General features: G+C 44.7%; 1 protein-coding gene across 3 annotated transcripts in view; it reads right to left on the bottom strand.

Moving 5' to 3' along the window:
- Positions 1–20,907, bottom strand: part of sema6d (semaphorin 6D) — a 277,313-nt gene that overhangs the window by 144,787 nt on the left and 111,619 nt on the right. For all 3 annotated transcript variants that reach the window (XM_070858433.1, XM_070858436.1, XM_070858434.1), the window contains one exon: positions 12,535–12,580. The gene's annotated coding sequence lies outside the window, so the exon portion shown is untranslated. The remainder of the gene's footprint in view (positions 1–12,534; positions 12,581–20,907) is intronic.

Genomic DNA, 20,907 nt, shown 5'->3' with positions numbered 1-20,907 from the left:
ACATTTCTTCTGACCAATAATAAAAACCTCCTTTCAGTGTAATCTTTCGTTACTGCACAGCAGTATAACTAATTAAGGTTGAATAAAGGGCAGACTGAAGAGTTATTCCAGTTCCACTTATTAAGTCATTTTTAATTAGCTGATAACTCCAACAGCTTGGCCATCTGTCTGTGACTTATCCCTTGTTCAGGCAAAGCTGTTTTCCAATGAACCTCATTAAAATCCAGAATAATAGATACCTGGGAATGGGTTACAAAATTGTAATTTAATCTCAGGGTTCAGATAAAACACTATAATGTATGAGTGAACGGGAGGCGAGGGTCCAGCCTTTAACACATTTGGCACTTTGGTGGCTATTTTTGTTTACAATTCAAATGCTTTTGTTTTTTTAGCTGCCAAAATAGATTTGCTGCATTTCCTAATGATGACAATCTGGTATCAAACTGTTTTGTGAGGTCATTACTGTAGGATTATATGAAAGTAATTTGCGGCAGAATAGAAGGAAATTCCATTCATACTGCAGCTCATTTAAAATCAACACTGGTGCGATCAACCAGCTCCTATCGAAAAGCACCACATTCATTGCACCAAGACCCGTGTCAGTGGCACTCGCCCCCAATGCATGGGTCGCGTACAGCAAGCTGAAGCCCGAACGTAAACTTGCTGGGATTTACTCAGGCTGGCCATCAGCCTTATTGAACCCAGATACGGTGAAACTGTGGAAGCTGAAGGCTCTATTTGAACTGTTTTATTAGGAATTGGCAGCTCTGTTTAAACCAATGACGAAAGGTCATCGACCGTTAGCTCTGCTTCTCTCTCCACAGATGCTGCCCAACCTGCCGAGTGTTTCTAGCACTTGCTATTTTTATTTCAGATTTCCAGCCTCTGCCGTATTTGGCTCTTGCTCTGTTTAAACCGTTTATTGGGAGCTGCCGGCGGTGTTTAAACCGGGCACTGGGAGATTACACGACTAGCAGGAGTTTTGCTCAACAATAAATGCAGCTTATGATGCGGTTAATTGATTCCTTGAGATCATGTGTTGGCTTGCGATAAAACTTTTTAGACAAAGGCCTGGAATTTGCGGTCAGTGGCGAAGCGATGGCGCTGACCTCGAAGAAAGCTGCCCACAGAGATCTCGCAGTTATGCCATCAAGCTGGCTAAGCAGCCAATCACATTGAAGAATTCTCACAGATGGCAAACCAGGAAATAAAATGCACTGGTTTTCCATCATTTTTCAATCATATTACAGAGAGAAAAATAAAGATTGGGATATGCACATGGGATTAAGGTAGAAGCTATATAATATAAATAAATACATGGAATTATAACAGAAAAATGTGAAATTCCACAAATATAAAATTAGTTTTTCAGGGCCAGAATGGGTGTACAGCAGTAATTCTGACTCAATACACCATTAAAAACAGTTACACCTCATTGAACAAGGCTTAACTTTTTCAGGGGGTTTTAACAGCGCGATTCCAGTTTTCGGTGGTTCCGTGATTTCAATTGATTGCCGGCTCTGGGGTGTTCAACAGCGCACCCTGTGGAGGAGCAGGGAACAACTGACAGCAACATCTGGATTTCTGAGTTTAACCACACATGTGCATACTCCAGATGTTGCTGTCAGTTTCACAGTTGTAATGACAGCGAACGCTGACAGTTTCTCCGTCATTACAACCACAAGTTCCGGGCCATAAACTTCAGTCTGTTCATTTACAATCAAATTTTCAGTTCCCTGTCCTTCACCATAGCTTGCTACCATACTGTACTGTGCAGTGTAGTATACATTTGTAATAACATCTTGGCTGTAATCTAATAGTTGACATTTTATTTTTCACTCGCAGTGATTCTGGAACTTTTGCATACTTGTGGAGTTATGTCATGGGCACTAAGTAGATAATGCGAACATTGCAGCTACGAAATTAATAAATGTTCATTAAATTAAACGGATACCTCAGCAGGCCAAATTCCAGGAATAAAAACAGTTAGCAATAGCAACCATCTTAAATGGCAAAATATGTTTCGACTGTTTGATATTTATGACAAATTCTAACACCGTGTGATTGCAATCACAGTAAAGTACCCCTGCTACTCGGATCCATTTGGGGCATTGGTTAAACACAGCTGACTTGGAGTTGCAGTGAATAATTCATAACACTGAACCGAACCATTTTAAAGTTACGGTGGTCAATGTTTCTGGTGAATGATGACTGCCTGTCTGATTATGCCTAGTTTAAAATAAAGCATGCCTCTTAACAGAAGACAGTGGGAGAACACAGACTGAAGTCTCTGCATCAGAGCTCCTGATCTCGGCCGTGCTGCTTCGGAGAAGTGCCGAGCAGAACCCAGGTATTGAACCACGGCAGAGTATGGGGACACCTGGAAAGAGAGCAAGGCTGGAGCTGTTTTTGTATACCTTTGTGTAGATGTCTCCAAGCAGCATTCGTGACGATCTGGAAGTGGTTTGTCTTCCTGCCCTAATGGCTGCAGCCAATAAAGACTGGGAACTGACAGGAAAAAAAATAATCAATTTGATGATGATTAAATGGTTTCAAGTCGGAAGGAAGTGCAGCTGTAGCTGTTGGGATTTATCAGATCAAGGCCCGTTTCAAAATGAAGCAAATTAATTTTCTTTCACAAAGGAATAGTACCTGTTTTGTACATTCAGTATACATTGAAAGAATCTGGTTACATTTTACCATATGTGGCTTCTAACATTAAGATACATAGGCAAGGATGTAATTATAGATTTCAGCACATGCAAATTCACGCAATAATTTGCAGTCTTCACAAAATTGAAGAATAAAGTCTCTAAAACATTGTTAAACGTTACCAATGCAATAGAAACAGAAGTTGACCTTCTCTGTCACCATAAATCAATGGCCTTAATTACAAATGAGTGGAATTGCGGAATATATTCCCAAACCACTGGCAGAAATCATAGAATTGCATGTAATAAAACTGGAATTTGTCTTATTCAGCTGGTATTCGCAAAAAGGGTTTTATAATCTATTACAATAGGATATAGTTATATTAAAAATTGAAAAAAAAATAGACAAAGGCTGATGGGAATATTCCAAATTATATGGTTGAGCCATTCATCAAATGTGTGCATTAGATTTGTGTCTCTTCCTTCCTTCCCATTGTATGGTCTCCAGCTCACTCTGCTCCCAGTACTCAGAGCCATATCCATTTCTCTGGAAGGGTTCAGATCTATTCCTTATTGGTATTAAGAAATCCCCGCAGATGACTTCAAAAAAAATGAGCAGCATATTTTGTTCAAAAATGTCCTTCCATGGATGGATTACGTATCTGACTTGCTCCCACTCCATTTTCCAGCAAATTGTTTAATAAGGACAACTCTCGAGTGTAAATAGTGAACAATGGAACACAATCATCTCATCTGAAAACATACAATTATGGATCATGGACATCCTTATGGCAGCCTGCTGAAGGAAAAGTGTCCACAGGCAGTTTTGCACTAATTAGTTGCAGTATGTTTGATAGAAGGTTCTTGGAAAGCAATTCTAAATTGGTGCACTTCCAAAAACTGTGCAGCTACATTGTTTTTGATCTATAATATCACCAACAGGTAAAGGATCTAACCACATGAATTGAATTTAATTTATATGGGGTATAGCCATCTCTGTGGAAGAACTTTGATCGAACTACGTTTCCATGTTACATATAGATACAAAGTTCAGCTCCGCTGAGCAGGCCACATAGTTCGCATGCCAGACACGAGGCTCCCAAAGCAAGCGCTCTACTCGGAACTCGTTGACGGCAAACGAGCCAAAGGTGGGCAGCGGAAACGTTACAAGGACACCGTCAAAGCCTTCCTGATAAAGTGTAACATCCCCACTGACACCTGGGAGACCTTGGCCAAAGAACGCCCCAAGTGGAGGAAGCGCATCCGGGAGGGCGCTGAGCATCAAGTCTCATCGCGGAGGGCGTGCAGAAATCAAGCGCAGGCAGCCGAAAGAGTGCGCGCAAACCAGTCCCACCCACCCCTTCCCTCAACGACTATCTGCCCCACCTGTGACAGAGACTGTGGTTCTCGTATTTCTCATGTATTCAACTGTCATTGTAACCCATGTATAAACTGAGCTAAGTTGGACACCGTGAGAACATTGACCATTAGGTAGTGAACTTGTGGGAGACATTCCTAACATGGACTTTCAGGTATAAAAGGGGAAGCTCCACCCACCTTCATCACTTCAGTGCTGGCTAATAAAGGTTACTGATCACAGAGTGACCTTCTCTCAAGTATGGGCCTCAAGTGCATTTAAACTGTATAGGAAGGACATATTATTGGCGACGAGAAACTGGGATTTAAACCATGGCCACTAACAGTACAGACGAGAGGTACTGTGTTGGTGATGATTGGGACGATTTTATTGAGAGACTACAGTAAAGTTTCATCACTAAGGAATGGCTGGGACAGGATTCGGCCGACAAACGCAGGGCTCATCTACTTACGGTTTGTGGATTGAGGACGTACTCCCTGATGAAGGACCTTCTAGCGCCAGAGAAGCCAGCGGACAAGACTTTTGAAGAGCTCAGTAAGTTGATCGGGGAACACTTTAAACCGGCGAGCAGCATGCACATGGTGAGACACCGGTTTTACACGCACCGGCGGCGAGAAGGGCAAAGCATTCCAGACTTCGTGGCAGACCTCCGGCAACTGGCGAGCCTATGTAAGTTCCCAGATGCATGCAGAGCGGAGATGCTGCAAGACTTTTTTTATTGAGGGCATCGGGCACGCTGGGATTTTCAGGAAACTAATTGAGATCAAAGACTTGACCCTGGAAACGGCGGTGTTGATGGCCCAGACATTTATCTCAGGTGAAAAAGAGCAGAATGATGTTTGACAAAAATCTTGGTTTAAATGCAGCAAATGGACAGGGAGTCAACATTGTTAACGTGGCACACAGTTCTCTAGGCAGGCAGGGGCAATCGGACATGCCCGAGCATGTAGTCGAACCCAAAGGGGGAATTCAACAGTGACAATGGCTAGCTGAACGGCGATTCATGCCATCGCAAGGGACATTGCGGCCTGTACTGGGGCCATCAACACCTGTCAATGGTGCGTTTAAGGACAGTTACAGAGACAGTCAGAGACGATCGACTGGTAATGGACTTTTTGTTTCCAACAACGGCTCATGTTGGAGGTGTGGAGGCAAACACACAGCCAGAGCTTGCAGGTATCAGCAATATACCTGCAGAAATTGCAATGTCAGCGGTCACTTGGCGTGTATGTGCAGGAAGCCTGCAGCCAGGTTGATGTACGAGGATGACGGGCCCGATGTAAGCCCTACGAGGCCAAATGGACACTGGGGGAAATCGCTGGAAGCTGAAGTTCAGCAAGTTCATGTGGAGCACATATATAGTTCATACACCAGGACGCTACCGATAATGATGAAAGTGCTCCTCAATGGCATCCCAGTATCAATGGAGCTAGGCACAGGGACCAGCCAGTCCCTGATGAGTATCAAACAGTTCGACAAGTTGTGGGCGTCCAAGGCCAGGAGGCCAAAATTATTGCCAATTGAATCAAAGCTGTGGACATATACAAAGGAGATCATTCCGGTGCTAGGCAGCGCCACGGTAGTCATGACCCACAAAGATTCGGAGAACAGGTTGCCACTCTGGATTGTCCTGGGGGACGGTCCCGCACTGCTGGGGAGGAGTTGGCTGGCTGTCATGAACTGGAAATGGGGCGATGTCAATGCAATTTCTTCTGTGCAGCAAATATCATGCTCACAGGTCCTGGACAAATTTGACTCACTGTTTCAACCCGGCATTGGCACTTTCATGGGGACCACGGCAGTGATTCACATAAACCCGGACGCCAGGTCAGTATACCACAAGGCCAGAGCGGCGCCGTACGTGATGCGGGAAAAGATAGAATGCAAATTGGACCGCCTGCTGAAGGAAGGCATCATCTCGCCAGTCGAATTCAGTGACTGGGCGAGCCAGATTGTGCTGGTGCTCAAGGCGGATGGGTCGGTCAGGATATGTGGCGATTACAAGGCCATCAATCGGGTGTCACTCCAAGACCAGTACCAGCTATCGAGAGTGGAGGACCTCTTTACAACGCTATCCGAAGGCAAACCTTTTTCAAAATTGGACCTGACCTCAGCTTACATGACCCAGGAGCTGGCGAGTGAGTTGAAGAAGCAGACCACCATCACGACACACAAGGGGTTGTTTGAGTACAACAGATGTCCGTTTGGGATTCGCTCGGCCGCCGCGATCTTTCAACGAATTATGGAAAGCCTCCTCAAGTCGATTCCAAGGACAGTGGTTTTTCAAGACGACATCCTCATCACGGGTTGCGATACTGAAGAACACTTCCGCAACCTGGAGGAGGTGCTACGCAGACTGGACCAGGTAGGTCTGCGACTGAAAAAGGCGAAGTGCGACTTCCTAGTTCCAGAGGTAGAATTCCTGGGGATGAGGGTAGCAGCAGACGGGATCAGACCTACTGCATCCAAAACAGAAGCGATCCAGCGAGCACGCAGACTGCATAACACGACGGAGCTGCATTCGTTCCTGGGGCTCCTGAACTATTTTGGTAACTTTCTTCCCAAATTGAGCACGCTGTAAGAGCCGCTATACATGCTCCTACGCAAAGGTCGTGAATGGGTCTGGGGGGACAGCCAGGAAAGGGCTTTTGATGGAGCATAAAAAATTTCATGCTCTAACAATCTGTTAACGCTATATGACCCATATAAGAAACTCGTTTTAACGTGCGATGTGTCGTCCTATGGTGTCGGGTGTGTGTTGCAGTATGTTAATGCCATGGGTCAGTTACAGCCGGTAGCTTATGCCTCCAGAAGTCTGTACCAGGCAGAAAGGGGCTATGGGATGGTAGAAAAGGAAGCGCTTGCATATGTATATGCTGCAAAAAAAAAATGCACTAGTACCTGTTTGGCAGGAAATTTGTGCTGAAGACAGATCACAAACCCCTAACGTCCCTTTTAGCCATAAATGCAAATGCATTGGCCCGCATACAGAGGTGGGCACTCACGTTAGCTGCCTATGACTATACAATTCGGCACAGACCGGGCACTGAAAACTGTGCCGATGCACTCAGCAGGCTCCCACTAGCCACCACCGAGATGGCAACCGAGCAGGCTGCTGAGATGATCATGGCTGTTGAAGCTTTCGAAAGTGAAGGCTCACCAGTGTCAGCCCGTCAGATTAAAGTCTGGACAAAGAGAGACCCACGACTGTCTTTAGTCAAGAAATGTGTCCTGAATGGGGACCGGGCAGCATTGTACAGGGCATGCCCTGAGGAATTTAAACCATTTCACAGGCGCAAGGGTGAACTCTCGATTCAGGCCGATTGCCTACTATGGGGAAACCGAGTAGTCATGCCCCAGATGGGCAGAGAGATGTTCATCAGAGAACTCCATAATGAGCACCCGGGCATTGTCATGATGAAGGCAATTGCCAGGTCACACGTTTGGTGGCCAGGGATTGATGAAGACCTGGAACCTTGTGTTCGCAGGTGCAACATGTGTGCCCAGCTGGGCAATGCGCCCAGGGAAACCCCCCCTTAGCCTCTGGTCCACCAAGCCATGGTCATGTATCCATGTGGACTAAGCAGGTCCTTTCATGGGAAAAATGTTTTTGGTTGTAGTAGACGCCTACTCCAAATGGATCGAGTGTGACATTCTCATTTCAAGCACATCCTCTGCCACGGTAAAAAGTCTATGGGCAATGTTCACCGCCCATGGTCTACCGGACGTCTTGGTCAGTGACAATAGCCCGTGCTTTACAAGCATTGAATTCCAGGACTTCATGGCAGAAAATGGTATCAACCATGTCAGAACGGTACTGTTCAAGCCGGCCTCTAACGACCAGGCGGATCGAGCAGTGCAGATAATCAAACGGGCGATGCTCCAAATCCAAGGAGGTTCCCTACAAAGCCGCTTAACACACCTCCAGTTGGCCAATAGATCCCGACCACACTCACTCACAGGGGTCGCACCTGCAGAACTAAAAATGAAAAGAATGCACAAAACCAGGTTATCCCTTATACACCCCACCATGAAAGAAATTGTTGAGAGCTGGCGCCAGTCACAATGTGACTACCATGACAGGAATGCGAGGGCGCGATGTATTGATGACAATGACCCTGTCTTTGTCCTCAACTACGCTGCAGGGCCTAACTGGCTCGCAGGCACTGTGGATGCCAAAGAGGGGAATAGGATTCTGGTAGTTAAACTTACCAATGGACAAATCTGCCGCAAACACGTGGATCAAACAAAAAGGAGGTTCAGCAACCCCATAGAAGAAGCAAAGGAAGAACACGATGTAGAGTTCACTCCTCCACAGGTGACCAAACACCGGAACCAAGCGGTGGAGAGCCCAGTCACTTTAGGCAGTCCGGACAGGCCTGAGGCACCGCAAACAGCAGACACTCAGGCCAGCGCCCAACAACCGAAGCCCCCAACTCAGATGCTCTACAAGGGAGCGTAAACCACCAGAGAGACTTAACCTGTGATCCCAATAAGACTTTGGGGGGGGGGGGGTGATGTCATGTATTTAACTGTCATTGTAACCTATGTATAAACTGACCTAAGTTGTACACCATTGACCACTAGGTGGTGAACTTGTGGGAGACACTCCAAACATGGACTTTCAGGTCTAAAAGGGAAGCTCCGCCCACCTTCACCACTTCAGTGCTGGCTAATAAAGGTTACTGGTCAGAGTGACCTTCTCTCAAGTATGGGCCTCGTGTGCATTTATACTATATAGTAAGGATATATTAGTACTGGACTGTACAGCCACCTAAGAACTCATGTTAAGAGTAGAAGCAAGTCTTCCTCGACTCCAAGGGACTGCCTATGATGATGAGATACTGAGTGGACAACTGGCCAAATCCCTCTCCAGTCCTCAGTGAAGTAAGTTATCATTGGCTCGCTTACCCAAGTCTTGTGTGTGGTTTGTCTAACAGCTAACCTATCCCAGATGGCCAATTGCGAACATGTCCTATAGCAGATATTTGATGGCAGACAATCATATCGCCTTTCAACTGTTGTCAGGCTAACTGGCCTATTGTTCCCTGTTTTCTCTTTCCCTCCTTTATGGAAGTAGTAGGGAAAATGCTAGAATCTAGAAGATAGGTTTTACGAAAGGGAAATCGTGTTTAACAAATCTATTAAGAGTTTTTTTTGAGGGTGTAACTTGCAGGGCAGATAAGGAGGAAACCAATATGTTTGGATTTTCAAAAGGCGTTTGATAAAGTGCCACATAATAGTTTGTAACACAAGATTAGAGCTCATGGCATTGGGGGTGATACATTAGCATAGATTGAGGATTGGTTAACAGACAGAAAACAGAGAGTAGGAATAAATAGGTCATTTTCAGGAAGGCAGGGTGTAACTAGTGGAGTGCTGCAAGGATCAGCACTTGGGCCTCAGCCATTTACAATCTGTATCAATGTCTTAGATGAGGGAACTGAGAGTAATATATCCAAGTTTGCTAACGATACAAAGCTAGGAGATGGTAGATGAGAGTATAATGTGGGGAAGTGTGAAATTATCCATTTTAATAGGAAGAAAGCAAAAGCAGAATTTAAAAAAAGGTCAGAGACTAGTAAATGTTGGGATTCAGAGGGATTTGGGTATCCTTGTACACAAACCACAGAAAGTTAACATGCAGGTACAGAAAGCAATTAGGAAGGCAAATGGTATGTTAGCCTTTATTGTAAAGAGGTTGGAGTACAAGAGTAAGGAAGTCTTGATGCAATTATACATGGCTTTGGAGAGAACACATCCGAGTACTATGCACAGTTTTGGTATCCTTACCTAAGGAAGAATATACTTGCCTTAGTGGGGTTGCAACAAGGTTCACCAGATTGATTCCTAGGATTAGAGGGCTGTCCTGAGAGGAGAGATTTAGTAGAATGGGCCTATATTCTCTCGAGTTTAGAAGAATGAGAGGTGATCTCATTGAAACATACAAAATTCTCACAGGGCTCGACAGGGTAGATGCAGAGAGGCTGTTTTCCCCTGGCTGCAGAGTCTAGAACCAGGGGTCATAGCCTCAGGACAAGGGGGCGGCCCATTTAGGACAGAGATGAGGATGAAGTTCTTCACTCAGACAGTTGTGAATCTTTGGAATTCTCTACCCCAGAGGATTATGGATATATTCAAGACTGTGATCGATAAATTTGGGGCACTCGGAGAATCAAGGGATACAGAGTTAAATGGGAAAGTGGAGTTGATGCAAAATTTCAGCCATGATCTTATTGAATGCTGGAGTAGGCTCGAGGGGCCATACGGCCTACTCCTGCTCCTATTTCTTAGGTTCTTGTAAAAGGCGGCATATATTTAGATCTTTTAGGTGCTGTTGTCGGTAATCTCTCACTTGTTTCAGGTAACTGGCAATTTTGAATAAAAGCCAGATTCTGATGATAGAAAGTCAATTATAAAACATGCAAATGACTGAACAGTTTGAGTTAGATCTGTCGCAAGCAGCAATGCGATGGGCAGCCATTTTGTATTACACCTGTTATGAACGGAACATGAAGGGTAAAAATTCACTTGGAAAATGTGATTAAGGCCATGGTTTCAAAGTGATTGTGCACCATGCCAAAATGGAAATGATACCGATAAGAGAACTAGAACTTCATCTGCTTATCCTTCCAATTAGCAAATTATGAGAGACCAGAAGCAATGTTTGTATTTTGAGTGAATATTACGAGCACATGTGTGAATGTTACTGCTTGGCATTTCAGATTTCATATCAATTCCAACTGTGAAAGGAAATTGAAGTTTTCTGCTGCAGCATTGTATTTAAATTTTATTTTCTTCCTCAGTGGTTCTAAGTTCAGAAGGAAGTAAAATTTTGGTGGCACATCTGTTTGTATCTATATCTGCCACAGTTTCAAGTGTAAGACTCAAAATTCTGTGCCACATGTAAAATAAACAAAGAAACACTCCAGGAAAACAAAGTACTCGTGCCGGAATGTCTCCAGCCTCTTCATTGACCTTCTGTCTGAACTCATCCAGTCTTTACTTAACATGAATTAGACATTGTAGCTTTAATGGAACATGCACCTACAGTCTAGCAGGAGAACAATACATTGTGCTTTACAAGGTACAATGTTCACATCCTTACAAACCAGCGTGTATTCTGACTGATGAGCGGTGCCACAGATTTGCTGGTAAAGTTATAAGAAGTGTACATCAAACACATATTCTTGTTGGGCACACTTTAACGTCACGCTCAAACTTCTGAGTCGCACTCAACAAATAATGAAGAAAGAAACAAGGCAGCCGTTTGACACAGAAGTCAGAATTTCTAACCTTTGGGTGACCTTACCAAACAGTACTTGGAAGAAGAAAGCCACAGGTGTGACCTGCAGCCCGAGGAGCAAATCACCTCCGACCTCACAGTTAATTTGGACTCCCTGGCATTGTAGCAGATACCTCCCTCCAGATGCTGCAGGTAAAAGTTCTGGTGGCTTACCGGCTCCCACACACAGAAATTCGTTGGTCCTGCCTTCAGTGCCCCCCCCCCGCCCCCACGAGAGCTTTGAGTCTGAACGAGTGAAGGTTGTGCTTTCTTCTTCTCCTGGCTTGGTGCCATGCCCCGCTGCCCGCTGGGCACAGAAATATTCATAATTCTGTCCAAGTGTTATGACAAATATTGGTAAGAGAAATTAAAGAGCCACACAGTGTTCCTGCCTTACCCCAGTGCTCTGTTGAATAGTGCAGGCTTTATTTAAATAGTGCAATTCAAAGGCTGCCCTGAAGTTCCTGTTAGTTCAGCTGCTTGCACCAGTTTTACACTAATGTGCAAATGAGCATAGCCAGGAAACTTCCGTGTATTTCCCTCTCCAGGGCAGCAGTAGATGTAACACTTAAAAAAAAATATATATAAAAGGCACATCAAGGCAATTCTTTTACATGGAGTGGATTATCTACACAACATCTGAATACTGAGAATGCTATTATTTTGATAAGTTTTGTGCAATAGTTTCTCCAAGTGAGCTTTAATCGTGCAGCATCTATTTAAATTTACAGATTAGGAGTCAAGTTGCAACTTTTCAAAGTTGTGACTATACTAGTGCACCACCCGACTACGGTCAATAACACAAATTATGGATCTTCTATGTGGGGTTATTACTCATTGCGGTATTAATGTGGACACCTGGAACACCGATTATTATAACTATACTTTTGCTAACAGATACTGTACGAGGTGTAATAGCTGAACGCGTACATGAACATTTCTCAGATAGCTATAATTGCTGGCCATGAAAAAACACTTCGCTCAAAAGCCATTAAACAAAAATATATATTTTTAAATCCATAACCAGTTCCACCAGTCAAAATTTGTTTTGGGAGAGCAGTAAAGTATCAAGTGATGGAATTCAGGCCGACTCTGAATCTGTCCCAAGTTAAACCTGTACACGCATGACTACACCAAGGGAAATGAAGTACAGCTGGACACACTGCTACTTGCCTCTGTATTTTCCCCTTGCCCCAGATCCTAACTGATATATTTCTTACCTGGCTGCTTACAATCGGACACGGTCTTTACCCGGCACCATCTGATCTGCAAAAAGGAGAGAAAAAGTGATGAACGACAAGAGAAATAATTCTTCACATGAAGGTGGATGAGAGATATAACATGGCACCATTATTCCCTCCAAGCTGCCCAGCCGTCTGCAGTCCCACACAGCCCGGGGCCGGCTTTTACTATGTGAAATTTGGCACACGCACGAAACTTTGAATGGGCCACGTAGCCCATTAAAGGGACTGCTCACCCAAATTTAAAATTAGGGGGAACATTGCCTGGCACTACTTCAAAGATGAGTTGGGGAATTCTCCACGGTGTGCTGGCCAATACTCATCCCTCAACCAACTCCTAGAAACAGATTATCTGGTCATTATCTGTGTGATGTTTGAGGGAGCTTGCTGCGCACAAATTGGCTGTCCATTTCCCTACATTACAACAGTGACTACACTTCAAAAGTATTTCATTGGCTGTAAAGAGCTTTGAGATGTCCTGAGGTCATGAAAAGCGCTATACAATTGAAAGTTTTTTAAAAAAACACAAAAGGGACCATGAGATTGAGAAACCATTCAAAATAAACTCACTAGAAAGAGAGAACCTTGTGTGCAAGACTGAACAGCAACTTCGATGCTACATATAAAATGTAAGGAATTATATGTAGAACATCTTGGAACACTTCACAAGGAATATGAACTGGAGAAGAGGGGCGCTGTGGAGTATTAAAGGAGGCCTGCCCAGAGGGTTCAACCGGTCTCCCAAACTAACGGCAAGAGATTGGTCAGACACCTGTTGCACTGAGTCTCCGCCATTTCTACATCGTCTTGTAAGGGCCGGAACTTCCATCTGTCCTTTACAAGGCAAATGACGGGCTGGGAGCAGAGCCCCTCAAGCCAGAGTTCCCCAGAGTCTCAGTTGGGACCCAGTGTGTCACCGTTGACTGGTACGCAGAGAAAAGTTGAGGTAACCAACCTCCACAACACAGCTAGTATGGCATTACTGGTATGGCAAGTGACCTTGGCCCCCTAAGAAAGTAATTCAAAGATATATATTATTTTTTTTCTGTATTGGGCAGGGTTGGAAGGAGCCCCCCATCATTCCATGGCCAGGCAGATGCCCCAGTTGCCTGTCACTTCAAGAGGCACTTCCATCTGCCATCTTCATGTAAAAAGCGTGCTCCCAATGAACCCCACTAACAAAATCGTGAACCAGTTCATGAAGAATGAGTTTATTATTTAGTCACACTTTATAGAGAGAGGAATAGAGGGATTATTCAGTTTCCTAACATTTCAGAAAATACTAGAAAGTGTCAAAAGCTGCTTATTCTTATTCACCAGAGACTGAGGAGACTTCACTCCCTACTCTGGCCCCTTTCCAATCATCTCTCCATACAAAACACTCCTTGAACTGTAACACACATTTTACACAGCCAGAGGTTTCATTCTTTCCTTCAGCTGCTTTAGTGCATGGTTTCTCTCGTTAATTTGTTTTCCATTTTTTGTGTTTTTTCTACTTTTTTGAATTGTTTTCAAGTTTTTCATTTGCTTCTTTCTTGATTCTTTTGCTTTAAATTTCCTATTTTCCACTTATTGTTAGAGTTCTTTCATTTTCATACTTCAACTGTGGTTTAATATTAAAATAAAGAATAAAAAGCACATTTTAACTACTCAAAATCAGGTACCTAGGGTCTATGGGCTCAAGTTTCGGATCTCTGCTGTAACGGCGCACATTGGAGAGGCCCGACTAATTTGTGAAACAGAAATTGCGCCGATTGCGTACCTTACGATTCTCGGATATATTTCGGACCGTTTCCAGGTCGGTGCGGCGCAGCAGGAGCTGCGAGGAAGAACTGCTGGCAGGAGGGCGGGGCTAGTGCCCAGCGTCATTTTTAGTGCCAGCAGCGTTGCGCATGCACGTTGGAGCGCGCGCGCATGCGCAGTGGCACAGAAACATTGGCAATCGGCCATCTTTAAAGGTACAGGCAGAAGAGTGATTTTTGGTTTTGTGGAGCTGTGCAAAGGCTTCTGACTGATTTTTTTGTGCCTGAAGGAGTGTTTTCAGCAGTACTGTGGAAGAAATCATCTGCTGGAATCAGCAAGTGCCGTTTGTTGCTGCTAAAGTGCTGCATAGGTGCATGCAAAATAAGGACTGTGTGTTTTGAAAAATCAAAGTGTCAATTCAATACAGCAATGGAACAACATCCACCAAGAACGAAGAACTTCTTGCATGAGGAAATGGAGACATTAGTTAATGTCATTGAGCAGAGATGGTAGGAGCTGGATACCAGCAACAGAGGTCACACAAAAGTGCCACCCAAAGAAATGAAGAAACGCTGGAACCAAGTTGCAGAAGATTACTGCGCAGTGGTGTATACCAGGAGATCTGGAAGCCAGTGTAAAAAGAAATGGCACGACCTTGGTCAAGTAGTTAGTGTACGTAATATTTTCATTTTTCAATGGAATCTAAATTGTAAATGTGACCATCTGTATATGTCCCACCCTGCAGAAAGACGCACTCTGTAAAAAGTTATATTTTAATCTTTGCAGAAGAAATTGGCCCACAACAAAAGGGAAGGAACTCGAACAGGAGGGGGGCGTGCCAAATCTGCATCCACTGACACCATTGGAACAGAGGGTCGCTGCTTTGATAAGTCGTACATGGAGAGAAGCATTCAGTACAGCACAAGCTGGGCCCACGCGCGAGGAAGAGGGCAAGTCCTGAAAATGCATCGTGGCCCTTCAAATCAACCTGCTGCCTGGCCTGCTATGTGTGAGAGTACTCATGCCACCCATCCTGCACCCTCCGGTGCTGCTAACCATTTGACTGTTTTGATATATTTTGCAGATAATGGTGCCAATCCTGAAGAACCTGAACATACAGAAGAAGAACCAGAAGCGGACGATCCAGACCAAGGGTGGCTGCTGGCGTTGACTGAAATGTCTTCAGGGGAGCCCTTAGAACTTAATATTTTTGAGCCCACCTCAACGGACATCAGTGTTTCAAACCCTTGCATAGGTTCTGGTTCCACATTCTATGGTTTCACAGATTGCAACGTTGCGGGTCTCGGTGGTCGCAGCAGTTTACACCCACTACCCCAGCCCGCGGCTCCCACTGGAGTGGTGCCGGATCCAACACCCAGTGCCCCACCGTCCCAGCCCGCGGCTCCCAGTGTAGTGATGCCGCGAAGCAGACCCAGGCAGAGGAGGAGAAGGAGATTGGAGACATGCTCTCCTGAGATGCAACGTGCAACAGATGCGGCTCAGGTTGTGGCATTGGGTATGGAGACCAATGAGCTTACCCGATCACTCATCGGTGGCGTCAGTGCAGTGAGTGAAGAGGTGACGATACCGACGGGAGAAATAGCAGTAATGACACGGGAAATGAGGGAGGGAATGTCCGAGGGAGTGTAAGTGACCGCACAGGCCGTCAGGGAGAGCATGCAAGTGACGGCACAAGCCGTCAGAGAGGTAGCTGCTGCAATAAGGGCACACAGCCCGGCCAATCAAATTACACCCCCATGAAGAAGCGAACATTCACCGAGATGTGGATGAGACATGGTTGCAGCCTTTCTTTGCTACTTTTGTTCTTGTTCTTGATGTAACTGTAGTAACTTTTTTCAAATTGAAATTGTTTTGTAAGTTTTGTAACTTTACAACTTATAAGTGATCTTAGGGTTTTTAAGTGATCTTAGTGTAAATGGTCTCACATTCTGTAAGTTATTTAATTTTGCACCAAAAAAGTGATCTTGAAGTTTCAGTGATCTTAAGAGTGTAAGATTTTTCACATTGAAATTGTAAAGTTACAAAAGTTACAAAACAAGTTTAAGTGATCTTAAAGAGTCATATTAAAGTAAAGTTTGATACAAGAAGTATATTACACTAACGTGAACTTTTCAATAAAATATTTTTACATTAAAACTGAATCATGTTCCATTAACACAACACAACATAGGAACAACTCCAAAAAATGAACATGTCCATGCGGAACAGTTGTTGTTGAGCCCTCAGGCATCAGTAATTGAAGCGTTCACGGATAAGCTGCTGGCGCAGGGCTCGCGCAATCGTTAAAGGAGTACAATGGACCGCCCTTCTCCGACCTCGTGCTCCGGCATCAGGCACTTGCGTGCTTTCCTGATCGTTGTCATCATCCTCATCCTGCTCTTTCAAATTACTATCATCAGGCACTCTCCCCTCAGGTGGGTCTTCTGGTTCCACTACCAGCTCCTGCTGCCTCATGATGGCTAAGTTATGCAGCATGCAGCACACAACAGTGAACTGACCGACAATCTCAGGGGAGTATTGCAAGTGGCCTCCGGAATGGTCCAGGCATCGGAAATGCTGTTTCATGATGCCAATGGTCCTCTCCATGATGCTGCGTGTTGCAATGTGCGACATGTTGTACTGATGGTCAGCTTCCGTTCGTGTTATGCGTGTGGGCGTCATGAACCAGGTGGCGAGGCCGTACCCTTTGTCTCCCAGTAGCCAGCTCTGCCCTTCTGACTGCTGCTGAAACATGTCAGATAGAACGCTGTTGCGTAGGATGAATGCATCATGGGTGCTGCCAGGTTCTCTCGCATCGACTGACATGATGCGTTGCTTGTCGTCACACACAAGCTGCATATTAAATGGAGTAGAAACCTTTTCTATTCCTGTACTGCTCAATTCCTGTACTGCTCAGCATCCTCCATAGGTGCTCGCAAGACGATGTCGGTACAATCAATGCAGCCCTGTACCTTTGGGAAGCTAGCAATCCTGGAGAAGCCCACAGTCCTGTCATGCATTGCTTGGCCAGTCATTGGGAACTTGATGAAGTCATTTCTCCACACATACAGTGCAGCGTGACCTGGTAAACGCAGGCATGTATTGCATATTGATAGATGGCGCACACATCTCCAGTTGTAGCTTGAAACGATCCTGAGGCATAGAAGGAAAGTGCAGTTGTAACCTTCACTTCAACAGACAAGGCAGTCGGCGTTCTGCTTCTCGGCTGTAAATCTGCTCTCAGCATATTACAGATCTCAACGACAACTTCATTGCGGAAACGCAACCTTTTGACACAATCAACCTCGCTCATGTCCAGGTATGAATGCCTGGCTCGATATTGCCGACGTGGGTAAGATCTCCTGCCCATCAGCCTACGGGCTATGATGTTCCTGGTGCGGCGAGCTCTAATCAATTCTCTCCTATGCAGCGAATTGATGGAGAAACATTGCATAATCCGTGGTGGTGATAATGCAGCACCTATACTTGAAGTACAAATTAAACTTTCAAACTTGCTTGCTGGCTCTCCCTCCCTCCTGGTGTTTTTCAGGCCTCCCCTATCCCCTGGCCGAACGGCTGAAATATCGTAGATCGATGCCTGCTGCCGCTGCTTTAGAGAGGGAGGAAAATTTAATTAATTTTTTTAATTGATTTAATCTATCATTTATTATTCACGATGGCTCTTTATTGGTAAAAGTGAAGTGTTTAATGCTTGTAAAATCCCCTAACTTCCCTCCCCCACTCCATCCCATCTCTCGCTCCCTGCGCCTAATTCCTAAAATGTAGGCAAGGTTTTTCTGAGCGTACAAAAATCTACACTTACTCCATTCCAAGTTAGTTTGGAGTAAGTTTTCTCTGCCTAAACTTGCAAAACAGGCGCAAGTGGCTGGTAACGCCACCTTTTGAAAAAAATAACTGTTCTAAAACAAAACTATTCTAATTAACTAGAATTGGAGCAAACTAAATGCCGTGAATTGCAATTTTTAAGATACTCCATACTAAACTAGTTGCTCCAAAAAAATAGGAGCAACTCGAGCCGAAACCTGAGCCCAATATAACTTAATAAATGGAAGTATAACTTCCAAGGTTCTGATCTGACTCCCAAGTGCGTTCAAGGCACCATGTGTGAAACCCCTTCTAAGAGGTCATTTTAGTTTTGAGTTCACACTAGGTACAGTATAATTCCAGTGCAGAGTGAAGCTGCATTTTTATAGTGCCCAGGCGGTCCATATAAATTTTCCTTTTAGTGTTTATTATTGGAAATTGGACCAAACAACTGCTCTCCCCCAACAACAACTTGTATTTATATAGCGCCTTTAAGGTAGTGAAACATCCCAAGGCGCTTCAAAGGAGTACGAGATTTTAAAAAATTGACACCGAACCGCATAAATAGAAATTAGAGCAGGCTTGGTCACAGAGGTAGGTTTTAAGGAGCATCTTCAAGGAGAAAGGAGAGGTAGAGAGGTGGAGAGGTTTAGGCAGGCAGTTCCAGAGCTTGTGGCCTAGGCAACAGAAGGCTTGGCCACCAATGGTTGAGCGATTATAATCAAGGATGCTCACAGAGGGCAGAATTAGAGGAGTGCAGACATCTCGGGGGGGGGGGGGGGGGGGGGGGTTGTGAGGCTGGAGAAGATTAGAGATGGTAGATGAGGGTAACACAGCTTTTTGCGACTATGCAGTTGACAGTATAACTCCAGTCTGCCGATTGGTTATTGAACACCACATCCACCAGTCTGGGAATAATAATTGCAAAGTAGTGGCAGTTTAGTCACGCTCATAGTTTATGGTTTACATATAAATAACACCAGTTAAGGAATTGCACCATTTTACACAGTGCTTTTTTTGATCGCGAGTGGTCAGAGGCAGGAGTGTAATACCCCCATCACTGCTGAGATGCAACCTCTGCGGCGCCATTGGTGCTTTAACCTTTGTTGTTTACAATGCAGAAATCGTAGCTATGGACAACAGGTGGACAAAAGTGCAATATAAGAGGGAGAGCAGTGCCTGGAAGCGAGGGTCTGCTGGAGTGCTGTTCTCTCGGAGTGCTAGCGCCAACGCTGAAGTGACTTGCACACATACAACGTCGAAACAGACGCTCAAGAGAAACTTAATGAGCCAATTTGACAAACTATTTTTACTATTCAGAGGGGATAGGGCAAACCTTTACAATAACGAACTAGAGTTTAGAAGAATGAGAGGTGATCTAACTAAAATATTTAGGTGAGAGGAATGGTGTGGCCTAACTTAAGGGGCTTGACAGGGTTAATGCTGAAAAGATGTTTTCCCCTGGCTGGGGAATCTGGAACACAGGGTCACAGTCTCAGAATAAGGGGTCAGCCATTTAGGACTGAGATGAGGAGAAATGACTTCACTAAAAAAGTGCTGTGAATCTTTGGAATTCTCTCCCCAGACAGCTGTGGATGCTCAGTCGTTGAGTATTTTCAGGACAGGGAGGTTGAGAAATTTTTAGAAATGAAGTGAATTGAGGGATATGGGGATATTGCAGGAAGGCAGAGTTGAGGTAGATCAGCCATGATCTTGTTGAATGGTGGAGCAGGCTCAAAGGGCCAAATGGCCTACTCCACCTCCTATTTCTTATATTCTTATGAATCTCTAGGAATAAATTAAAAAAAGAGAAATTTAGATTTACATATACTTTAGGAATGAAGATGAGATGAACCTTGACCTCCGTGCTCCTGCTCATTGTTATAATCCAGCTGCTGGTAAATGATTCGGAATGGACATTGGTGAGGACAGGATTGAGTTCAGCTGTGATGCCCTCAGGATAGTCAAACAGCCCCCTGACCCTCACTGTCTAATCTCACACTCGAAGAGTGGTCATGTTTAAAGAAAGCGATATCCTTGTGGACCTGTACCACAGGCCATCCTGCCTTCAGGAGTGGAGGGGAGAAAACAGGGATGTAAAAAAAAAAAGAGACGCATTTATATAGCGCCTTTCATGACCACTGGACGTCTCAAAGTGCTTCGCAGCCAATGAAGTACTTTTGGAGTATAGTCACTGTTGTAATGTGGGAAACGCGGCAGCCAATTTGCACACAGCAAACTCCCACAAACAGCAATGTGATAATGTCCAGATAAGTTATTTTGTTATGTTGATTGAGGGATAAATATTGGCCAGGACATCGGGAATAACTCCCTTGATCTTCTTCGAAACAATGCCATGAGATCTTTTACGTCTACCTGAGAGAGCAGACAGAGCCTCGGTTTAACATCTCATCCGAAAGACGGCACCTCCGACAGTACAGCACTCCCTTGGTACTGCACTAGAGTTTCAAACTAGATTCTTGTGCTTAAATCTCTGGAGCGGGACTTGAACCCACAACCTTCTGACTCAGATAAGTGTGCTACCCACTGAGCTGACATGCCAGAGAAGATGTCACAACATCGCAGGTTACTTCTTTGATGGACTCTCGTTTACAAATCATATCGCTAGAACACTATCTGTATGCCTCTATCCCTTGAACATATCGAATGCAGCAAGTCCTACTCAACAAAAGTTCACCTTCCCGAGCAGCAACAAGCACTGAAATGCCCAGAAGAGAAGTTGTATTGACAAGTACTGTAATCTGATTCCTTCACCCCCTTACA

The sequence above is a fragment of the Pristiophorus japonicus genome, chromosome 17 (assembly GCF_044704955.1).
Source record: "Pristiophorus japonicus isolate sPriJap1 chromosome 17, sPriJap1.hap1, whole genome shotgun sequence".
Classification (NCBI taxonomy): Eukaryota; Metazoa; Chordata; class Chondrichthyes; family Pristiophoridae; genus Pristiophorus; species Pristiophorus japonicus.
Note: the sequence above shows the minus strand (reverse complement) of the source record. Positions and strands in the feature narration are given on the sequence as shown.